At 37.7% G+C, this 23,667-nt stretch overlaps 1 long non-coding RNA gene across 4 annotated transcripts in view; it reads right to left on the reverse strand.

Annotated features, from left to right (window-relative positions):
* The window catches only part of LOC131069666 (uncharacterized), a 33,595-nt gene extending 14,133 nt beyond the window's left edge, over positions 1-19,462 (reverse strand). For 2 of the 4 annotated variants that reach the window (XR_009359437.1, XR_009359440.1), the window contains exons 1-2: positions 19,055-19,462; positions 14,230-14,518 (exon numbers count right to left, since the gene is read on the reverse strand). This is a non-coding gene — a long non-coding RNA (uncharacterized LOC131069666). Of the gene's footprint in view, positions 1-14,126; positions 14,519-19,054 lie in introns of those variants that run through there. The other 2 variants (XR_009359438.1, XR_009359439.1) reach the window with 2 other exon arrangements.
* Between the last annotated feature and the right edge of the window lie 4,205 nt (positions 19,463-23,667).

Raw genomic sequence — 23,667 nt, forward strand, 5'->3', positions numbered from 1 at the left:
TCATAGATTGGCTTTATAAGGATCCAACTGAGACACCACTTGTCAGGTTGCCGGTGGAGCGGTATGGCAAAGGGTTTACTATGCTGCAAAAAAAGGCATATGATGGTTGTAGTGGCTTGGGCCCTGACAAGAAAGGAAGACTAGAACCCATTATACCCAAGATGTGACCTCCAACTTTAGGGTTAGGTTTTGTACCATTGCGAATTGGACCCTCGTTTACGAAAGTGACTACATGTAAAAAGGGGCGTGACTCTGATGATGAAACAACACCTGATGATACCCAACCTGAAACTGATTCCAACGAATGGGAGTGGAGTTCCTTTTCTTCTAGCTCCTATGCCCTTGACAATGTTTTCCTTGACCCTGATGATTTGCCCATGGAAGACAAACATGAAATAGCTCCCCCCCCAAAACGTGTCCTAACACTTGGATAGAGTCATTCTGGGACCCAAGCTCCGAATCAGATACGAGCGGTTCAGACAGTGATACCACGGATATTTACATCTTTACCATCTCAGCCCTTTCTCTCCTTAAAACTGATGATGACATGCCCCTTGTCTATCCACAGCTTATCCAACATGACCAAAAAGAACCACTCACATTGGATTGTTTTCAAAATGACGAAGCAATTGCAGAATTCCTTGGACTACGAGAAGGCATACCACAAGGTGATCATAAGGCAGGATTTACAATTGATTTAGATTCCACTGCATATTTTGGGGAGTCAACTCCATCTTCTAGTGATAAAAATGAAAAAGAAAAAGTACAAAATCAAAAAGATAAGTCTTTGAGTGAAAACCGTAAGGTGCTCTCTGACCATGAAAAAGTAAAAATAAAAGACGTACCTGCGGGTGAAAACCTCTCTGAGGCGCCCAAAGGTGGAAGATTGGACATACCCCTATCAAGTCAGGATAAATCAACATTGCTTGTGGAAATGACCGAAGAGATAAATTTGGGTACACCTGACAACCCTAAGGTCATTCATTTCGCTACTTCTTTATCAAAATAGGAAAAGATAGATTTTGTCAATTTCTTTCTTGAGAAAAAGATCAGTTTTGCATGGTCCTATGCAGATATGCCCAACCTTGATCCAGAATTAGTCCTTCATCACTTGCCATTAAAATCAGATGCTAAGCCTATCAAACAGAAACTCAGAAAGATGCATCCCCAGGTGGCTCTCTTGGTTAAGGTAGAACTAAAAAAACTATTAGATGTGGGCTTTATCAGACCCATTGATTATGTAGACTGGATTTCAAATTTCGTACCAGTTAGCAAAGTAACTGAGGGCATCAGAATCTGTATGGATTTTAGGGATCTCAATAAAGCATGCCCTAAAGATGACTTTCTACTGCCAAATATCGACATCATAGTTGACATGACTGTCTGATATGAGATGCTATCATTGATGGATGGTTTTTCTAGATATAATCAAATTCGCATTGCTCCTGAAGATCAACATAAGAGTGCATTCACATGTGCTTGGGGTACTTACTGCTAGAATGTGATGCCCTTTGGTCTTAAAAATGGTGACGCAACATATCAAAGAGCTATGACGACAATTTTCCATGATTTTATGCATGCTTTGATGGAAGACTATGTTGATGACCTATTATGCAAATCTGTCAAAAGAGATAGTCATTTAGCCATCCTTGTCCCAATCTTTGACCGAATGGAAACTTACAAGCTCAGACTCAATCCAAAGAAGTGTGTCTTTGGTGTCACAGCCGACAAATTATTAGGGTACATTGTTTCTCACAGAGGCATCGAAGTCGACCCTGCCAAGGTTAAAGCAATAATGGATATGCCTCCTTCCAATCTTCGTCAACTAAGAAGTCTGCAAGGAAAGCTACAATCAATCCACCGATTTATAGCTCAATTGGCAGACAAATGTCATCCCTTCCAGCATTTATTGCATAAAGGTGTCGCTTTTAAATGGACTGAGCAATGTCAATCAGCATTTCAAACTCTTAAGGATTATATGTTGTAGCCACCTATTCTAATGCCTCCTATAGAAGGGAAGTCATTCATATTGTATATTTTTGCAACTGAAACGGCACTGAGAGTTCTCTTAGCCCAACAAGATGAGAACGACAAAGAACGAGCTATTTATTATATCAGTCGGACCCTAGTAGGCTATGAGCTGAATTATTTAACTATTGAACGGGCATGTTTAGCAGTGGTCTTTGCAACACAGAAGCTTCGACACTATATGTTAAATCATCAGACATTGCTAGTTGCAAAAATTGATCCCTTGAAATACCTGCTTAGTAGAGCAGTTTTGACAGGTCGCCTAGCAAAGTGGGTTATGATCCTCAGTGAGTTTGATATTGAGTACATTGAGCGCAAGGCAATAAAAGGACAAATCATAGCGGACCAACATGCAGAGGCACCTCTTCCTGATGATCATCCAATGTTGACGGATTTTTTGGATGAGTCAGTCTTTGCTCTCACATCTTCTAATGAATGGAAGTTATATTTTGATGGATCCCATACCAAATTCGGGTCCGGAGCAGGTATATTGTTTGTCACCCCTCAAGGTGATGCTATTCCCAAATCCTACAAAATAACTTTCCATTGTACCAATAACATTGCCGAATATGAAGCTCTGGTCACAGGACTTCGAGTAGCGATCCACTGGAATATCACACATTTGCAAGTCTATGGAGATTCTCAGTTAGTCATCTGTCAAGTGAATGATGACTATGAAACAAAAGATGAAAAGCTTATTCCTTACAAGCATATGGTAGATTTCTTCAAGACAAAATTTACGGCTATCCATTTCAGTCAAGTTCCCAGAATTCAAAACAAGTTGGCAGATGCGATTGCCACTATTGCTTCCATGATAAATACGCCCCATAATATGGACAGATGTGAATTTTTGGTCGAACAGTTGCTTATCCCTTCTTTTGAAATTTCGACAGCTGATGTGATGTGCGTTCTTGTTGGTCCTAATTCCCTGTGGTACAATGACATCTATAAATATTTGAAAGCCCAAACCTTACCACCTAACCTTTCTTTTAACCAATGTCGAGCCTTCATCCGCCAGACCCCCAAATATGTCATCATCACAGACACCCTTTACTGTCGTTCCTTTGACCACACCCTCCTCAGGTGTTTGGATTTTGACGAGGCACAAACGGCTTTACACGAGGTTCATGATGGTATATGTGGGGGCCATTTCAATGGTCTGAGTCTAGCTATAAAGTTGATTCATGTTGGGTATTATTGGCCCACTATGGAAAATGATGTTCATGATTTTGTCAAGAAGTGTTACAAATGCCAAATCCATGGAAATTACATTCATGCGTCAGCCCAAGAGCTTCATTCTGTCATATCTCCATGGCCCTTTTCTCAATGGGGATTGGATCTTATTGGCAAGATTCACCCGACATCTGCAAATGGACACAAGTTTATCATTACAGCCACAAAGTACTTTACAAAATGGATCGAGGCTATCCCTATGACCTATATCACCGGTGTGCAAATTTCAAAATTCCTACTGAATTATATTATATGCAGATATGGGGTTCCTCTTGCAATAGTCACAGATAATGGTCGTCCATTCAAGAATAAAGATGTCAAGGAACTCTGTGAAAAGTTTCACATCCAACACCGTTTCTCCAGTCCTTACTATCCACAGGGTAATGGTCAAGCCGAAGCATCAAATAAAACCATTATTAAGATCTTGAAAAAGGTTGTCAATGACGTTGGTCGAGATTGGCATGTACAGTTGAATCCAGCACTATGGACTTATCGTACTTCTATTCACACACCTACTAGCGCAACACCTTATTCCTTAGTGTATGGTGCGGAAGCCATTTTACCCTTGGAAGTGGAGATTTCCTTTTTGCGTGTTTCCTTGCAACATTTGATTGATGATGAGACGCACAAAGTCTTTCGATTGCATCAGTTTGAGATGTTGGATGAGAAACGTCAGACAGCCTTGACACATTTGCAAGCATATCAAAACCGTCTTCGTTGCTCTTATAATAAGAAGGTCTAAGGGCGACACTTCGAAGTGGGAGATTTGGTCTTAAAGGCAAACCCAAAAGAATGCACAATCTAATGACATCGTCAAAGGAAAGTTTGAGCCTAATTGGGTTGGACCTTTCATAGTTACTGCAGCCTATGGCTTGGGGGCATATCAACTTGCCACCCCAGAAGGTGAACCTCTGTCTGATCCTGTAAATAGCATGCACCTTTGCAAGTACTGGACATAGTTTTCTGTCAACAGTTCTTCAAATATGATCCTGAAGAAAATACAAAAAATTCAAAAAGTGAAAGAAAAAAATCAAATAAATCAAATAAAAGTGAAAAGTTGAAAAGAACAAAAGTAAAGAAAAATAATTCACCCTCTAGTGAAAACCTGTCAAACAAGTGCTTTGGGCAAGTACTATGGTGAAAACCTGCCAAACAAGCGCCATGTGTAAAAGATTATCGCTTTGTCATCTATCCTGACCCCTAGCTATACTTTCCCTCCGCAGTTTTATCACGCTTATCTTTGTTCTGACCCAATGTTCTTTTCCAAGCCTGTGATTGGTCAACATCATTGTCTTGCATACTCAGGTTCCAGTCCTTGTGCATATTTTTCAGTCCTGGTCGTTGTATATATTTTTCAAATGCTCATTGGGTGCACGCCCCTTGTCATGATCAATTACTGGAGCTTTCAAAATTGCAAAATGTCCTGAAAAAAAAAAAAATTGTAAAATGTCCTTAAAAAATCATAAAAATTGCAAAATGCCTGAAAAAATAATAAAAATTGAAAAATGTCCTGAAATTTTTTTTAAAAAAAGTCAAATAAAGTCCTGAAAAAAACGAACAAAAACATTGTAAAACCTCGAAAAAAAAACAAAACAACAATATCCCCTTTGTGCATAGACAGATTGCTGAGCATACATCCAACGACAATCAATCACACACTGTGCTTTACTAAAATCATGCATTAACAGATGAACTTTTCAATCAAACCAGACATTCAAACTGATCAAAATTGTCATATCAATCAACATCAATATCATTTGTCCTTGTCACTACTATCATGGGTCTTATACAGGGTGTGGTATACTCGAAACTAGATTGTGTCCTGTCTTAGACGAGGTCCCGCAATCCTTGAAACCAGACAGCATGATCATTCTTGTTTTCCACCTTTGACAATGACGATCACAATGTTTATTTGACTTGATCGAATTTGTGAGTCTTATATTTTTACTCATTTATCTTTGGCTTCGATCATGTTCCTATGTTGCTCGATAATGTCACTGAGTGATTTAGAGTGACCGGGATGGTTCATGATTCGTTTCCTTTTTTGTTGTGTTTGCTGTTTGTGGAATGTTTGTCACAAGCTGGAGCAACTATATCATTGGGTGTCTGTGATAAGTACGTTCGCTTTGTGAACGTCGCACATACCTCGACCCTTGATGTATGCACCCTATGATGCTTCACTCATTCCTTGTGTGTGATGTGTCTGTCTTTTGCAAAAGGGGTTGCGTTCCAGCTCTGGCCTTCAATGCCATGATGCTTTGCATCCACTTTGCTACAATAAATAAAGGTTCTCACCTACTTATGTGCATTTGTGAAAGCAAGTTTTTTCTTCATCTCTAACTGTCCTCTGTCTAATTTCTTCTTACTAACATTTCTTTCGTCAGTTTGGGCAGTCAGTTCGATCTAGTTCTCCGATCTCCAAAAACATAAGCTGCATCTTGCATTCATTGATTAGTGCGTTTGCATTATATCACACCTATATCAAGCATTTTATCCATTTCATATTTGCATCAAAACCACATAAAAATATATTCATACATGTTCCACAAGGGTACATAAACAGTGCATAAGTTATCCATACATGGAAAGTAAACATATGTCATAACACATTTCATCCCATGATATAGATGCATATCATATCATATATAAAACAAAACAATATCGGAGTACAAAATTGGACTGTTTGTCCTAAGTATGGCCCGCAGGCTGAGAACATAATGTCAAGCTATATATGTCTTTGTCATAAGGAGCATGTGCTTCTGTCACTAGGTGCTCCCTCTATCCTCCTCATCCCTGCCATGTCTCAAGGATGATGTCCCTCCTGTCCCTGGTCTTGGCTGTGGTGGTCTCCTAGGTCCACTTACCCCCATGCTGCTCATTGACCTCCGAGAACGTGGCCTGCTCTCTGTCCTCGATCGTGCCCGATATGACGCTGCTCTCTGCTCTGGTGGAACTGCACTCTCATATAGTGTCCTCCAATGGCGTATCACCTCTCCGGTCTCTACCAACATCTATGCCATCTCACGTGCACTGACATCCCTAATCCACCCAATATACTCAGTCACTCTCTGCTTTGCTTGTTGTGCCTGCGCTATTGTTGTATCTTGAGCCGCTGTCAGTCTGGCTATCTTTGCTCTGAACTGATCCTGCTCTGTCCTCAAGATAGCATTCTGTCTCTCTAATGTCGCAATGTGATCATGCTGACTCACTATGGTGGCCCTACATATCTCCATTTCCTCTATGCTAGCTGTCTCTCACTCTATGGGTATATCCTGCAATGACTCCTGATCGGCTGAATCTGGCTCATCCTCCTCGTCCTCGTCATCCTCCTCATCATCCCCTCCGTCCTAGTCATCCTCCTCGTCATCCCCTCCGTCCTCGTCATCTCCCTCGTCCTCATCTCTGTCCTCATCATCTCCCTCCTCCTCTCCAGCAAGTGGGAAGTCCTCCTGTCTCCTAGGTACCGGAATATCAAGATCTGTCAATGGCACAGGCCGTCGTCATGCAAACCATCGCTCATACTCCTTTGTCGTCCCGACCTCCTCCACATCTGATCTCCAATCCCACTGTCTCTGTTGTAGCTGTGTGAAGTCGGCATATGCTATGTGTGGCTGAATCATCCTCCCCCACTGTCTCGTCTCTTTGTGAGATCGGGCAAAGTGTACAGTCCCTCTCGGTACATCCTATCTCTCTCCAAACTGTCGTCTGACTCTCTCTAGTAGATACATCTCAATCACTCTCTGGCAATTCACTGGTCACCCAATCAGGTATCTCTCCTGTCTGCAATACGGTAGCTCATCACTATCATCTGACCATCCAGGGCAATCAAGATATGGCCTCCATGTGAACTCTCTCAATGTCTAGCTCATGTCGTCAGTACAATATGTATCCGAAAGGACTCTGTCTCAGTGTACCCCCATAGCAGTACACATATGGTCGATGTGGTACTACTTGTCTCTCTGCAATCGGTCGACATATGGCTATGTGCTCAAATGCCCATACCTGTAACAGTGTGACCCCACAGCTCAAAGTCTGCACTGCCTGATATGTTATCTGATGCAACTGAAAATATAGCATGGCGAGTACACATGGTCCCCATGCGTATACACTCCCCTCTGTCGCCATCTGCTCTAGCACTCTTCCCCATCCAATAGGGAATCCATGTCCTCGTCTATCTCCTGCCAATAGGCATGCTATAACCACGACTATCACTACATATCGCTGATCATACTCTGTTGCCATGGTCTCCCAACCAATCTCCCTCTCTACGATATCCAGATCATCTGCGTCGCACTCAAATAATCTACACAAAGCATCTCTCCCTGTCACTGGGTCATACTCTATCATCTCCCCATGAATCGGAATGCGGAGGATACACCATACATCCTCTAGTGTCACCGTCGCCTCTCCTATCGACAGATGGAATGAGGAGGTTTCTGAATGTCGTCGCTCTACCAATGCGGTAAGCACAGGATTAGGGCAAACACAAGACTGCTGACCGCATTGGTAGAGCGACGGCATTCAGAAACCTCCTCATTCCATCTGTCGACAGGAGAGGCGACGGTGACACTAGAGGATGTATGGTGTATCCTCTGCATTCTGATTCATGGGGAGATGATAGAGTATGACCCAGTGATAGGGAGAGACGCTTTGTGCAGATTATTTGAGTGTGACGCAGATGATCTGGATATCATAGAGAGGGAGATTGGCTGGGAGACCATGGCAACAGAGTATGATCAGCGATATGTAGTGATAGTCGTGGTTATAGCATGCCTATTAGCAGGAGACAGACGAGGACATAGATTCCCTATTGGATGGGGAAGAGTGCTAGAGCGGATGGCGACAGAGGGGACTATATACGCATGGGGACCATGTGTACTTGCCATGCTATATTTTCAGTTGCATCAGATAGCATATCAGAGAGTGCAGACTTTGAGCTGTGGGGTCACACTGTTACAAGTATGGGCATTTGAGCACATAGCCATATGTCGACCGATTGCAGAGAGACAAGTAGTACCACATTGACCATATGTGTACTGCTATGGGGGTACGCTGAGACAGGGTCCTTTTGGATACATATTGTACTGGCGACATGAGCTAGACATTGAGAGAGTTCACATGGAGGCCATATCTTGATTGCCCTGGATGGTCAGATAATAGTGATGAGCTACCGTATTGCAGACAGGAGAGATACCTGATTAGGCGACCAGTGAATCGCCAAAGAGTGATTGAGATGTATCTACCAGAGAGAGTCAGATGACAGTTTGGAGAAAGACAGGATGTACCGAGAGGGACTGCACACTTTGCCCGATCTCACAGAGAGACGAGACAGTGGGGGAGGATGATTCAGCCACACATAGCATATGCCGACTTCACACAACTACAACAGAGACAGTGGGATTGGAGATCAGATGTGGAGGACGCCGGGATGACAAAGGAGTATGAGCGATGGTTTGCATGACGATGGCCTGTGCCATTGACAGATCTTGATATTCCGATACCTAGGAGACAGGAGGACTTCCCACTTGCTGGAGAGGAGGGAGATGATGAGGACAGAGATGAGGACGAGGGAGATGACGAGGACGGAGGGGATGATGAGGAGGATGTCTAGGACGGAGGGGATGATGAGGAGGATGACGAGGACGAGGAGGATGAGCCAGATTCAGCCGATCAGGAGTCATTGCAGGATATACCCATAGAGTGAGAGACAGCTAGCATAGAGGAAATGGAGATATGTAGGGCCACCATAGCGAGTCAGCATGATCACATTGCGAGTCAGCATGATCACATTGCGACATTAGAGAGACAGAATGCTATCTTGAGGACAGAGCAGGATCAGTTCAGAGCAAAGATAGCCAGACTGACAGCGGCTCGAGATACAACAATAGCGCAGGCACAGCAAGCAAAGCATAGAGTGACTGAGTATATTGGGTGGATAAGGGATGTCAGTGCACGTGAGATGGCACAGATGTTGGTAAAGACCGGAGAGGTGATACGCCATTGGAGGACACTATATGAGAGTGCAGTTCCACCAGAGCAGAGAGCAGCATCATATCGGGTACGATCGAGGACAGAGAGCAGGCCACGTTCTCGGAGGTCAATGAGCAGCATGGGGGTGAGTGGACCTAGGAGACCACCACAGCCAAGACCAGGGACAGGAGGGACATCATCCTTGAGACATGGCAGGGATGAGGAGGACAGAGGGAGCACCTAGTGACAAAAGCACATGCTCCTTACGACAGAGACATATAGTTTGACATTATGTTCTCAGCCTACGGGCCATATTTAGGACAGACAGTCCAATTTTGTACTCCGATATTGTTTTTTTTTATATATGATATGATATGTATCTATATGATGGGATGAAATGTGTTATGGCATATGTTTACTTTCCATGTATGGATAACTTATGCACTGTTTATGTACCCTTGTGGAACATGTATGAATATATTTTTATGTGGTTTTGATGCAAATGTGAAATGGATAAAATGCTTGATATAAGTGTGATATAATGCAAACACACTAATCAATGAATGCAAGATGCAGCTTATGTTTTTGGAGATCGAAGAACTAGACCGAACTGACTGCCCAAACTGACGGAAGAAATGTTAGTAAGAAGAAATTAGACAGAGGACAGTTAGAGATGAAGAAAAAACTTGCTTTCACAAATACACATAAGTAGGTGAGAACCTTTATTTATTGTAGCAAAGCGGATGCAAAGCATCATGGCATTGAAGGCCAGAGCTGGAACGCAACCCCTTTTGCAAAAGACAGACACATCGCACACAAGGAATGAGTGAAGCATCCTAGGGTGCATACATCAAGGGTCGAGGTATGTGTGGCGTTCACAAAGCGAACGTACTTATCACAGACACCCAATGATATAGTTGCCCCAGTTTGTGACAAACATTCCACAAACAGCAAACACAACAAAAAAGGAAACGGATCATGAACCATCCCAGTCACTCTAAATCACTCAGTGACATCATCGAGCAACATAGGAACATGATCGAAGCCAAAGATAAATGAGTAAAAATAGAAGACTCACAAATTCGACCAAGTCAAATAAACATTGTGATCGTCATTGTCAAAGGTGAAAAACAAGAATGATCATGCTGTCTGGTTTCAGGGAATGCGGTACCCCGTCTAAGACAGGACATAATCTAATTTCGAGTATACCACACCCTGTATAAGACCCATGATAGTAGTGACAAGGACAAATGATATTGATGTTGATTGATATAACAATTTTGATCAATTTGAATGTCTGGTTTGATTGAAAAGTTCATCTGTTAATGCATGATTTTAGTAAAGCGCAGTGTGTGATTGATTGTCGTTGGATGTATGCTCAGCAATCTGTCTATGCACAAAGGGGATATTGTTGTTTTGTTTTTTTTTTTCGAGGTTTTACAATGTTTTTGTTAGTTTTTTTCAAGACTTTATTTGACTTTTTTTAAAAAAAAATTCAGGACATTTTTCAATTTTTATGATTTTTTCAAGACATTTTTCAATTTTTATGATTTTTTAAGGACATTTTGCAATTTTGAAAGCTCCAGTAATTGATCATGACAAGGGGCGCGCACCCAATGAACATTTGAAAAATATATACAATGACCAGGACCGAAAAATATGCACAAGAACTGGAACCTGAGTATGCAAGACAATGATGTTGACTAATCACAGGCCTGGAAAAGAACATTGGGTTAGAACAAAGATAAGCGTGATAAAACTGCGGAGGGAAAGTATAGCTAGGGGTCATGATAGATGACAGAGTAATAATCTTTTACACATGGCGCCTGTTTGCCAGGTTTTCACCATAGTACTTGCCCAAAGCGCCTGTTTGACAGGTTTTCACTAGAGGGTGAATTATTTTTCTTTACTTTTGTTCTTTTCAACTTTTCACTTTTATTTGATTTTTTTGATTTTTTTCTTTCACTTTTTGATTTTTTTGTATTTTCTTCAGGATCATATTTGAAGAACTGCTGACAGAAAACTATGTCCAATACTTGCGAAGGTGCATGTTATTTACAGGATCGGACAGAGGTTCACCTTCTGGGGTGGCAAGCTGATATGCCCCCAAACCATAGGCTGCAGTAACTATGAAAGGTCCAACCCAATTAGGCTCAAACTTTCCTTTGATGATGTCATTAGATTGTGCATTCTTTGGGTTCGCCTTTAAGACCAAATCTCCCACTTCGAAGTGTCGCCCTTAAACCTTCTTATTATAAGAGCAACGAAGACGGTTTTGATATGCTTGCAAATGTGTCAAGGTTGTCTGACGTTTCTCATCCAACATCTCAAGCTGATGCAACCGAAGGACTCTGTGCGTCTCATCATCAATCAAATGTTGCAAGGAAACACGCAAAGAGGAAATCTCCATTTCCAAGGGTAAAATGGCTTCCGCACCATACACTAAGGAATAAGGTGTTGCGTCAGTAGGTGTGTGAATAGAAGTACGATAAGCCCATAGTGCTGGATTCAACTGTACATGCCAATCTCGACCAACGTCATTGACAACCTTTTTCAGGATCTTAATAATGGTTTTATTTGATGCTTCGGCTTGACCATTACCCTGTGGATAGTAAGGACTGAAGAAACGGTGTTGGATGTGAAACTTTTCACAGAATTCCTTGACATCTTTATTTTTGAATGGACGGCCATTATCTGTGACTATTGCAAGAGGAACCCCATATCTGCATTTAATATAATTCAATTGGAATTTTGAAATTTGCACACCGGTGATATAGGTCATAGGGATAGCCTCGATCCATTTTGTAAAGTATTTTGTAGCTGTAATGATAAACTTGTGTCCATTTGCAGATGTCGGGTGAATCTTGCCAATAAGATCCAATCCCCATTGAGAAAAGGGCCATGGAGATATGATAGAATGAAGCTCTTGGGCTGGCGCATGAATGTAATTTCCATGGATTTGGCATTTGTAGCACTTCTTGACAAAATCATGAACATCATTTTCCATAGTGGGCCAATAATATTTGTAGCTAAAATATATAGCAATAGAGGTCTACTTGGATCTGGTGGGATCAACAATGGTGTATGCATTAGGTAGTCTTTAAGCATTTGGAATACTTGCTAGCACTTTGTATCCCATTGAAAACGAATATTATTAGTGATGTAGAATACTTGCTAGCACTTTGTATCCCATTGAAAACGAATATTATTAGTGATGTAGAGGATACCAAATTTCATGCTACCATATTCATTAACTCAATTTAGATAATTTAGCTTAAATAGTTATTTCAGATCTACCTAAAAAAAGCCATCTTCAAACAGACAATCATTATCTACACATTTATTTCTGTCTTCCTGCATTTCAGATCTTTGTTTGTAATTTGTCCAGCTAATCCCTGAGCTATGAATTAACAGTGCCATCTACTCTTCTATCCATTAATGCCTCCACTAAAAGTTCAAATTTATCTTAGATAAAGATTGAAGTCATTTATATCCTACTAAAATGGTTGAAAGTTCAAAAGTCTATAATGCGAGGTTGTTTGGAAATTCCAATGTTTAAAGTACGAATAACTTTAGACCCCAACTACTCTTTTTGGATCATCTACTTAAAGAATTTAGATCTAAATTGGCAGCTATATATTCTAGATCTGCCTCCAAACTCAGAAATAAGATATAAGATATTTTCATTGAGATCTTAGGGTTATTTGTGTGACGAATCTTGAGATTGACACTTTCTAGGGAATCTATTTTTAATTTTTTTGGTCAAATGGAATAAACCTTCAGTAATAAAATAAAATCAAGATGTGCAGATCAAACAGAAAAATAGAATTAGTAATTACTGTTAGGTGGATTTGATAGCTGTAAGGATTTTCAAGAGAAAGCATTTCTATAGTTTCAAAATTAATGAAATTATCATTAATAAGTTTAATAATAAAAGAAATTCAATCTATAGATCCAAATCAAATCAAACAGTCAGCATTCTGCCATCCATAGGGATACTAATTAATCTGGTATAAAAGTTATATCTACCTCAAATCTATATTTAGATATTAAATAGAATGACACATCAAATCTAGTTGACTGGATTGAGAATTCCAAGCTAACCAGATTTAAGATGAGACTATTTAAACGTATTACAGTTAAATCTATTAGAAATATGATCAAAATAGTAAAGGGAAAATTAGTACTTTTCAATAGATCTAGGCAGAGTTATAACAATAAATTAGTACTTTTCAATAGATCTAGGCAGAGTTATAAAAATACCAAATCCTGGACTCTGTAAAAACTAAATGTATTAATAGTAAAAACTAAATGTATTAATAGTAAAAACTAAAAACTAAATCATTTTCTGGATGATTTTCTATGATATTGTTTCTAGTGATCTTGCCTGTTGGTAACTATGTATGTAAAATGCATAAATAAGTTATGCAAACTATTTGTTTAAAAAGAGATAGGTGCAAAACGCAAGGGCAGAGAAATCTGTCAAAAGTTGTATACATGCAAATTGTAAAAATAAAATAAAAAGGGTAACAAACCATTCGTGCACACAAGCCCTCAATAGAATAAAATAATTTCAGTGTATGCACAAAATCGAAGTATAGTCAAGGTAAAACTCATAATGCTTCAAACCAAATGAAATAGAGTAAAATAATTTCAGTGTATGGATTTGGTGAAAAAGCTATGTTGGGAACGCAGCAGCAGTTCCAAAAGCACACAAAGATAGCTTAATCTTGAATTTTGAAGCATGAATTATGTTGAGGGTTTTGAGAATATATAAGAATCAATTACAATGACGATGACATGCCAGTGATTTAAGCACTGAGCAACATTGAAAACACAAAAGAATAAAAATCTACCTAAGTCATGGAAAAAGAACATTGCAAAATAGAGACTAATATAAAAACCCAATAGATTTAAGAAAACACAGAGACCAATATAAAAACCCAATACATTTTATTAGTACATGGAAGCCCATATACAAGAAACATGAAATCTCACCGTGCATATGGAAGCCCATCGACAACATGGTGACCAAGATATTGTTAAAATGATCAAGCAGAGTCAATCACCTCTAGCTCTGCCCTGTTCAGAGAAAAATATTATATAGTTGATATAATATTATACATTTTATTAGTACATGGAAGCCCATATACAAGAAAAATGAAATCTCACTGTGCATATGGAAGCCCATCGACAACATGGTGACCAAGATATTGTTAAAATGATCAAGCAGAGTCAATCACCTCTAGCTCTGCCCTGTTCAGAGTCAATCACCTCTAGCTCTGCCCTGTTCAGAGAAAAATATCATATAGTTGATATATAATGCCTTTTGAGTGTTAATCTATTTGATTGTTAGATACTAAGAAGAGGATACCAAATTTCATGCTTCAAATGGAAAGTGATGTAGAGGATGCCACCATATCTGACTAGAATTACTAATTCAATTTAGATAATTTAGTTTAATACTTCAGTTCTACCTAAAAAACCATCCTCAAACAAACAATCATTATCTCTACACATTTATTTCTGTCTTCCTGCATTTCAGATCTTTGTTTGTAATTTGTCTAGCTAATTCCTGAGCTATGAATTAACATCTACGCTTCTATCCATTGATGCTTCCGCTAAAAGTTCAAATTGATCTTAGATAAACATTAAAGTCATTACGAATAACTTTAGACCTCAACTACTCTTTCTGGATCATCTACTTAAGGAATTTAGATCTAAATTGGCAGCTATTTATTCAACATCCGCCTCCAAACTCAGAAATATGAAATGCATCTAAGATATTTTCATTGAGGTCTCAGGGTTACTTGTGTGCTACGAATCTTGAGATTGACACTTTCTAGGGAATCTATTATTTAATTTTTTTTATCAAATGGAATAAACTTTCAGTAATAAAATAAAATTAAGCTGTGCAGATCAAGCAGAAAAATAGAATTAGTAATTACTGTTGGGTGGATTTGATAGCTGTAAGGAATTTCAAGTGAAAGCATTTCTATAGTTTCAAAATTAATGAAATTATCATTAATAAGTTTAATAATAAAAGAAATTCGATCTATAGATCCAAATCAAATCAAACAGTCAGCATTCTGCCATCCATAGGGATACTAATTAATCAAATCAAACAGTCAGCATTCTGCCATCCATAGGGATACTAATTAATCTAATTAATTTGGTATAAAAGTTATATCTAACTCAAATCTATATTTAGATACTGTTATACCAGATTAAATAGTATGACACATCAAATCTAGTTGACTGGATTGAGAATTCCAAGCTAACCAGATTTAATATGAGACTATTTAATCGCATTACAGTTAAATCTATTAGAAATATGGAAAAATTAGTACTTCTCAATAGATCTAAGCAGAGTTATAACAATACAAAATGCTGGACTCTCTAAAAACTAAATGTATTAATAGTAAAAACTAAATGCATTAATAAAAGAGAAAAAACCAGGAAAAGAAACATGTGTTCTGCATATGGTGATGCTGCATTTGTTAAGGTTATCTACCTTCCAAAAATCCCAACATATTGTTGAAAATTTCAAATGTTTTGGCTGCAAAAGGTTTTAGAATGAGGATTTGGAAGCAGATAACTCCAGGTACTACAATGCAGGATAAGAGACTCTGCCTTTGCATTCTCACTTCAATTATGTAGAAATCTCACAATTGTGACTGATGAGAAGGAAAGAGAAATCTCTTTCAGGTGACAGGGAAACAGCAGTTGTTCTGTACCGGCTTTTGGGTAAGGATGTCTATCTTAGAAAACAGAGGAAATATATTATAGTTAGCTGATAGGCTATATCTTGATTTAATTATTTAGGCCTCTAATCTCAACTCAACTCTTAGTTTTATGAGAGGATACGTTGTCAACATAGCAGTTGAAAGCATACATACTTATAACTTATAGGGATTTTCAGATATGCAGGTTCAAATTAATAAATTTAAATTGCTGATGTTTCAAACAGAATAAGCATATATTTGAATCTCCTTATACATACATGTAATTAAAGATACATATATTAAGCGAACAGAAGTGAGCGTAAGAGAATATTTCGCTTATACCTGTACTTATGAAATACTTTAAAATTTCGTGAGGTTGACTGGTGAGCATTTTCTCTCATGTTCTGAGAACATGTATAATATGTTTTTTGCATATGCATAAACATGAAAGGGTATTCTTTGCCTTATTTGACTACTATAAAACTACATGTTTCCATTTTTTTTCATTCTATAATAGACCCATGAAATTCAAGGAAGAAGTCCATCGTTAGCTGCGGGAGATATAATTTGAGGTAATACTTTATTTTATTTAAGAGATTTGATTTGATTTGTTGCATATTTGATTTTCTTCTGTGTGTTGTTCACCGAGACGTTAAGTCCAATAACGTTCTACTCTATTCCCACTTCAATGCGAAGTTGGAAGATTTTGGATTGGAAGATAATGAATGCTTTCCTCAACTATAGCAGGAACACAGTGCGCCCTCTCAGGAATTTCCAGTGCAGAATTAAATGTGTTCTGTATCTGATTGTCTCAATTGATTTTACTTTTCCATTCGCCAGTTTCTTCATCGCTGACATTTCTTTACTTATTCCACAGGACAGAAATGACAGATTGTAATATCTATTTAGATTTTATTTTAATTGCCAAATCTAATTTGATTTTGCTAAGCGTCCTATATATCTCTTTAAATGCAAATCTGATTTGGTTTTTTTTTGCTATATTACAACAAAAAGCACTGTTCTATGGCGTTTCATCTTCATCCAAAGAAAAATGGGAAAAAATTTCCCAAATGATCCAGCAGCAGTTTTACCTTCACACAGTTTTACAAAGATTGATTTTGGTTCATCTCATTTTTTTTTTAAATTTTGTGGTAGGGTTTCTTAAATTCTTTGTAAACTTATTTTATTTTTCCAAATCTGTTTGTAGCTGAATCATTTTTTTGATTTAGTTCTTTCTAAAAAAAATTTGTTATTAGCATGCATTTTAGGAAGGTTGTCTCATACAGAGAACAAAATATCAAGAAGTTATACCTAGGTCTAGATCTAGATATACCTATATATAACCAGTGAGCAATGGTGGTTCTATAGTGTTCGTTGGAGAAGCTTGAATTGACTCTGGCACTGATCCATTCATAGGGCCGCTTGATTATCATATTCAACCCAATTAATTGGGGTGGGTAGGAGATATAGGCAACCTTCTATATATACGGCAATAGGATGAGGAGGTCAAGTTTTTATATCAATGTTTTGGATCACACTCCATGATCCATCATCACGATAAAACAATGCTAAGAGAGTCAATATATGATAAAAAAACTTGAACAAGTCTAAAACAAGAAGACAACATCATGAACTGTGGAAATATTATATCATTAAAAATGTTGTGTCAAGATTGCCTAATCAAACAAATAATAAATAAGATGTCTCCTTAACAAGTTAACTTAAATATACTTTCCTATTGGTATAACCCTTGCACCCCTTCTGGTGCAAGTGCTTGTATTAATACATGTAATGTATTTGCAGAGAATTTTTTTGTGTTGGTGAATTTTTTTACAAAGACCCAATTTATTATCCATTTTGCTTTCGCCACAAACATGGCCATGAAACGTATTTATAATTTTAAGCATGTAACAGTCTAAAAATAAGCATTCTGACCACAATTTTGTCCACTGAATTCCTTCCATACCAGTGCCAGCAAGGAAATGCAGCTATTCCTCTTTTAGGTATTGAATATCAACCAAAACCAAAACAGTACTCATTATCTAAAAATAAGCATTCTGACCACAATTTTGTCCACTGAATTCCTTCCATACCAGTGCCAGCAAGGAAATGCAGCTATTCCTCTTTTAGGTATTGAATATCAACCAAAACCAAAACAGTACTCATTAACAAGAGAAGAAGAGTTTGATCATACATCCAGTGCATCCATCAAATAGAATAGCAAGGTTGCCAAGTCCCTGCAAAATAACCTCAGCAAGGGCCACACAAAACCTAGTGTCATCTTTGCAGAAATAGAACAAGTCAGACAGACACAAACAAGAAGACTGAGGAAAAATAGAGATCAGGGGAGATAAACCTTGAACTGAAAAAGAAAGAGAGAAGCCCCTACTCATAAAGTAGATGAGCGAGAACTCAAAATATCCAAACAAGGAAGACTAAGGACCAAATGGAGACCGAGGGAGATACAACTTGCACTGAACAAGAAACAGAGGAAACCCCTACGCATAATGCACCGTGCAAATCACTGACACCTTCAACAAAACATGGGAACAATTAGCAGAATTGATTGAGGTCCACATCGAGAACCTCGAATTCAACTTGCCCTAGAGCTCATTGGCTTAGTCACTAGACGAAACAATGGCTTCCTACCACTCTGATTGCCTTTAGAAAACATAACAACTGTAGCCTCGATATAAATGATCAGGGAGACTACACAGTCAGAACACAAGACATTAGTATACATTTGAGTCCTAGGTTCTGCAATCCCTTCAACCCTTCCATTAGGAAACCCATCAGATTCGTTTTTCAATTATTCAAATGAAAACCATCTTAGCTGGAAATTTAGAAGTAAAATTTCACATAAATTAGTGAACAACATCGAATCTGGTAATATTATTATAATTACTACTCTCATAAGCACAAAAAATTGCTCTAAAATCTCAATGGTGTTATTCTAAGAGGTAACTGAAGTCTTAACAAGCGTTTTTAAATTTATGAACCCTTTTCTCACAAAGCAAACTAACAAGAAAACCTACTTAAAACATATAAATTCTTCGAAATGAAAGAAAAAACGAGAGCAGAGTAAAAGATGTACTCACTATTTTCTGGCCACATCTCCAATCAGCCACTCCAGAATGTAGAGTTCTTGCTGTCGACTACTCCGTGCCCATTAAAAACTGACAACCCACAGAAAAAAGAAGATACACGAAATACCAAAAAACTATAAAAATTGGAAACCAAAACTCAGGAAAGAAAAATTCAAAATAGGCATGGCCACGCCAAAAACACACAATGGAAACATATCAAACCAAAAAGAAAACAGAACGGGAAATCTGTCCTGCTTCTCAAGTATACCGCCCATTTATAAGAAATTTAATCCTTCCTTTTTTCAACGGTCACTGTTTTTTACAACGGCCATTGCACTATAATTTGAGCGCCGTTAGGGAATGTTTTGAATTGAATCTGGACACGCTCCTTTGGGTGCCGTTAGGGAATGTTCTGAATTGAATCTGGACACCCTCCTTTAACGTTTGGAAAAGTGTTCAAATCGACTCCAAATGGAATCTGCACAACATCCTTTACGGCCATGCACATGACTTTTTAAAAGATGGAGGCATTTGCTGCATTCTAGAAGAAAAAAATTGAGGGATTTAGTAAACTTTTAAAGAAATAAAGTTTCTTAAATTTATATTTATATTATATATAAAAATATACTTTAAGAGATTTAAAATTTTTAAATTAACAAAAAAATTCAACATTTTTTTCTAATTATCAAAACATGAAATATAGAGTTTACCAATGAAAGAACTACAAATTAACCAAACACATCTTTGTTAAAATGTGACCTCTTTATTTGCGTATTCTCATCATATTAGCCTTGATTTACCAAGAGACTTAAAGATTTCCTAAAAAACTTATGTTTTGACCTTGGTCCTTTTCCTTATTTCTCAACTCACATCTTTCCTTGGTATATTTACAAGTGAACGATATTTCATAAGGCTATTTTAGAGTCGTTCCACCTCGAATCCTTTAAGAAACTAGTGACAAACAACTACCTTTCAAATTAATATCCAAATCTCTCTCTCTCTCTCTCTCTCTCTCTCTCTCTCTCTCTCTCTCTCTCTCTCTCTCTCTCTCTCTCTCTCTCTCTCTCTCTCTCTCTCTCTCACACACACACACACATATTCAAATTTATGAAATTGATGTATACATTTAAAATATTATGCATGATTGATGCATGTTTAAGATTGATGTGCGTGTACATTTACATATTGATGCATGCATGTTATGTTCTCATGTGCACGATGTATTCAGTTTTTTAGATCTACTGCTAGATAATATGAAATTGATTGCAACATTTATGATCTTGTGAAAGCTAATTTTATATTTTATTTGAGATCGAGCTAGAAATTTGTAAGCGTAAGTACATTTAGAATTTATTAAATTGAATTTTAGTACATGTACATATAACTATTATCTTAGAATTAGTTTGAATGTATCGAGCGATTGTCTAGGGCTTGACATTAAATTATCCTTTAGGTGTACCTATCTATATTATCTAGATATCATGGTAGATAAGGCAATTCAACCACAGGAACTGTTTTCATGAACAAACATTGAGAGAGAGAAATTGAGAGCCTCGATAAATAGTAGTAGTAACACAAGTGTTTATAAGAACATTTTTCAGAGTATTCTTGACAGCCTTGTGAAAATTAGGGATGACATTTAGGGCACTAGTGCTTATTTTGTAGATGCTATACAGGCTATTCTTGTCAAGAAGTGACAAGAGGTTTGTAGGGGTTTGTCCCTTTTTCAAGTTTAGGTTTTAGTGTCTAAAAAAACTCTAAAAGAATGTTATTTTTTGTCATATTGGGGAAAAAATGTGGTGAAGGGATATCGGGTCACTAGATGCAAGGATGTTGCAATGGCTGCCAAAATATACCCATGCTTCCTTGCTGCACATGGTCGTTATCCAAGTAATGACCAGATTCCACTCTATTTTGCACAACAATTGTTTGATGAGGTTCATTGCAACATAATGTTAACTACATTGATTTGACATCATATCTAGGTTAGGGTCGTGGTAGGCTTGCTAAGAAGGACCCTTATCATCGAGTTGGTCAATAGATTCCAACACATAAGGTTGTTGTTGGTCAGAGGGCACCCGCTATTGCACCTTTATTAGTGCCCACCTCTGGGAGGCCATTGATAGAGTTGGTGACATTGCAGCTATGACCACTTCAATATCTAGTGATAGAATCGACCAATATTTGATGAGTCATTGACGCTATAGATCTTCATGTGCAGCACACCCTGGCGGTAGCTCAGATGATCCTTATGGTGGAGCGAGCATCCCTTTGCTTGCTAACCTGGAGGATCATACAGGAGACATGGTATGTGTTACTCTTATTAGTTTAGTTGAGGATCTTTTGGATGCATATGCATTCATTGCATTAGAGCATCATATCCCTATAGCATAGGTCAGAGGTCGTGTGGGTTCTATCTATCATGAGCCACATTCAGGGTCTCATCAGTCTTTTCAGCTAGGTGGCCCCAACATTAGTGCACATTAGGATCCACCTATAGACCATTTTGTTGTTGACACAAAGGGAGAGGCACAGGGTACAAATCCTTTAGAGAGTGCAACACATCGTACGTCTAATCTTGGCTTGGAGGATGTTGACTTCAGCATGATGACGACAGGTTATATGGATTTGTTGGCACGTTCAGAGTCGATGTTGATGCCATCTCAGTTGCATAGTCCCCTGCATTCATCATTATTGGGACACGTGATGGCCACACATGATGTAGATGTATATTTGAGCCTGGATGAGACTACGCAACATCTTGATATTTTAGTGGACACGATCATGGCTAAAGGGTTCGAGTACTATCATCTGCCACCTTCTACACAAGTAAATTTTATTTAACATCATGTTCATGAGCTACAAATTTCTAATTTATAATTTAAATAAGTCTTAACTAAATTCAAATTTGAATCATGTAGATCTATATATTTTTGCAAGTGGAGATATCTCTTGTTACTCCTACCTTGAAGTTTGATCGTGTACGTCAGCGAGACTCAGTTGATGATGCGACCACCAATGGACATGTGAGTTTTAAATTTAGACACATACATACATTCTTTTAAATGATTATAATTTATGAATTTAATGTATATTTTATTTAACATTTGTGTATATTTATTGCTTTATCTGCAGGGATCGGTTCATCCTCAAGAGCAAGATAGTCATTCATAGGATCACACCACAAGGAGTCGTCATGATGACCAAGGTGCCAGTCGTCTAGCTAGGCATTTGATGATCTTAACTTTATATGTTTGACATATTGTTTGATACATTACATACATTTGATGATATAGTTTATATACATTTGACATGTTTGATGATCTAGATATACATTTGATGATCTTTGCTTTATATGTTTGACATGTTGTTTGATGTTATACATGTACATTTGATGATCTACTTTATATGTTTTACATGTTTGATGATCTATATACATTTGATGATCTAATGTATATCTTTGACATGTTGTTTGATGTAAATACATACATTGATGATTGAATATGTACATTTATACATATATACATGTATGTACATGCATGCATTTAAATAGATTAAACATACATGCATATATTTGATGAAACATTAAATGATGATCTTAAATTATCCCCTTAAGACATGTCCTAATTATATCCCCTTGAGTTCCATTTTAAATTTTAGTGCTTTAAATAGTCAAGAGCTATATTTGATACAATTTTGAAATAGATGAACAATATATTAAATTTAATTGCACAATGAAAATTTCATAAAACTTCATTATTAAAAATGTCATGCTTAAGAATTTAAATCATCCCCTTGAGCCATTTAAAAATCATGTCTAGGTAATGACATCCCCAAGATGTACATGATTATAATTTTGAAACAGATGAACAACCTATTAATTTCATAAAACTTCATTTTTAACAATATCATGCATAAGAATTTAAATCATCCCCTTAAGACATTTATAAATCATTTATAGGTAATGGCATCCCCTTATTCAAGGTCCATTAAATAACAACAATGAAAATTTCATAAAAATTTAAACAATATCACATACATGCAACATAAGAGTTTAAAGCATTCCCCTGAGTCATGTCCTAACTACATCCCCTTAAGGCATTTATAAATGTCAAATTGTTCAACCTTCACAGAAGTTGCAAACATATATACATTATTTTTAGGTCATGTCAAGTGGTTCAACCCGCTCTTAGATAACATGTAATATTCTCTCATGATCATCAGTAACTAGCCTCCACTTTCGAATGCCATGTCTTGCAACTGGATGAAGAGTTAGGATGCTAAGAATTACAAGGTGGCTATATGGATAGACCTTGTGTTGAACAACTAAGAGGGGGGTGAATCAGTTCTTAACAGATTATGAAAATTTAAGTACACAAAACCTTTTACCGGAATGCATAAACCAAATACCGGAATAACAATAATATCAATTAAGAACCAACATAAACCATAAGCCAAACACCATGCATCCACAACACATAACACCAAGATTTGTACGTGGAAAACCTGGTAAAGGGAAAAACCACGGTGGGAAGCCTACCCACTGTCATATAATACTTCTACAGTAAGTATGTGATTACAATAAGGGGCCTACACATGTAGGAAGGCCAACAACCTAGAGCGCA

This window comes from Cryptomeria japonica, chromosome 11, assembly GCF_030272615.1.
Source record: "Cryptomeria japonica chromosome 11, Sugi_1.0, whole genome shotgun sequence".
Taxonomy (NCBI): Eukaryota; Viridiplantae; Streptophyta; class Pinopsida; order Cupressales; family Cupressaceae; genus Cryptomeria; species Cryptomeria japonica.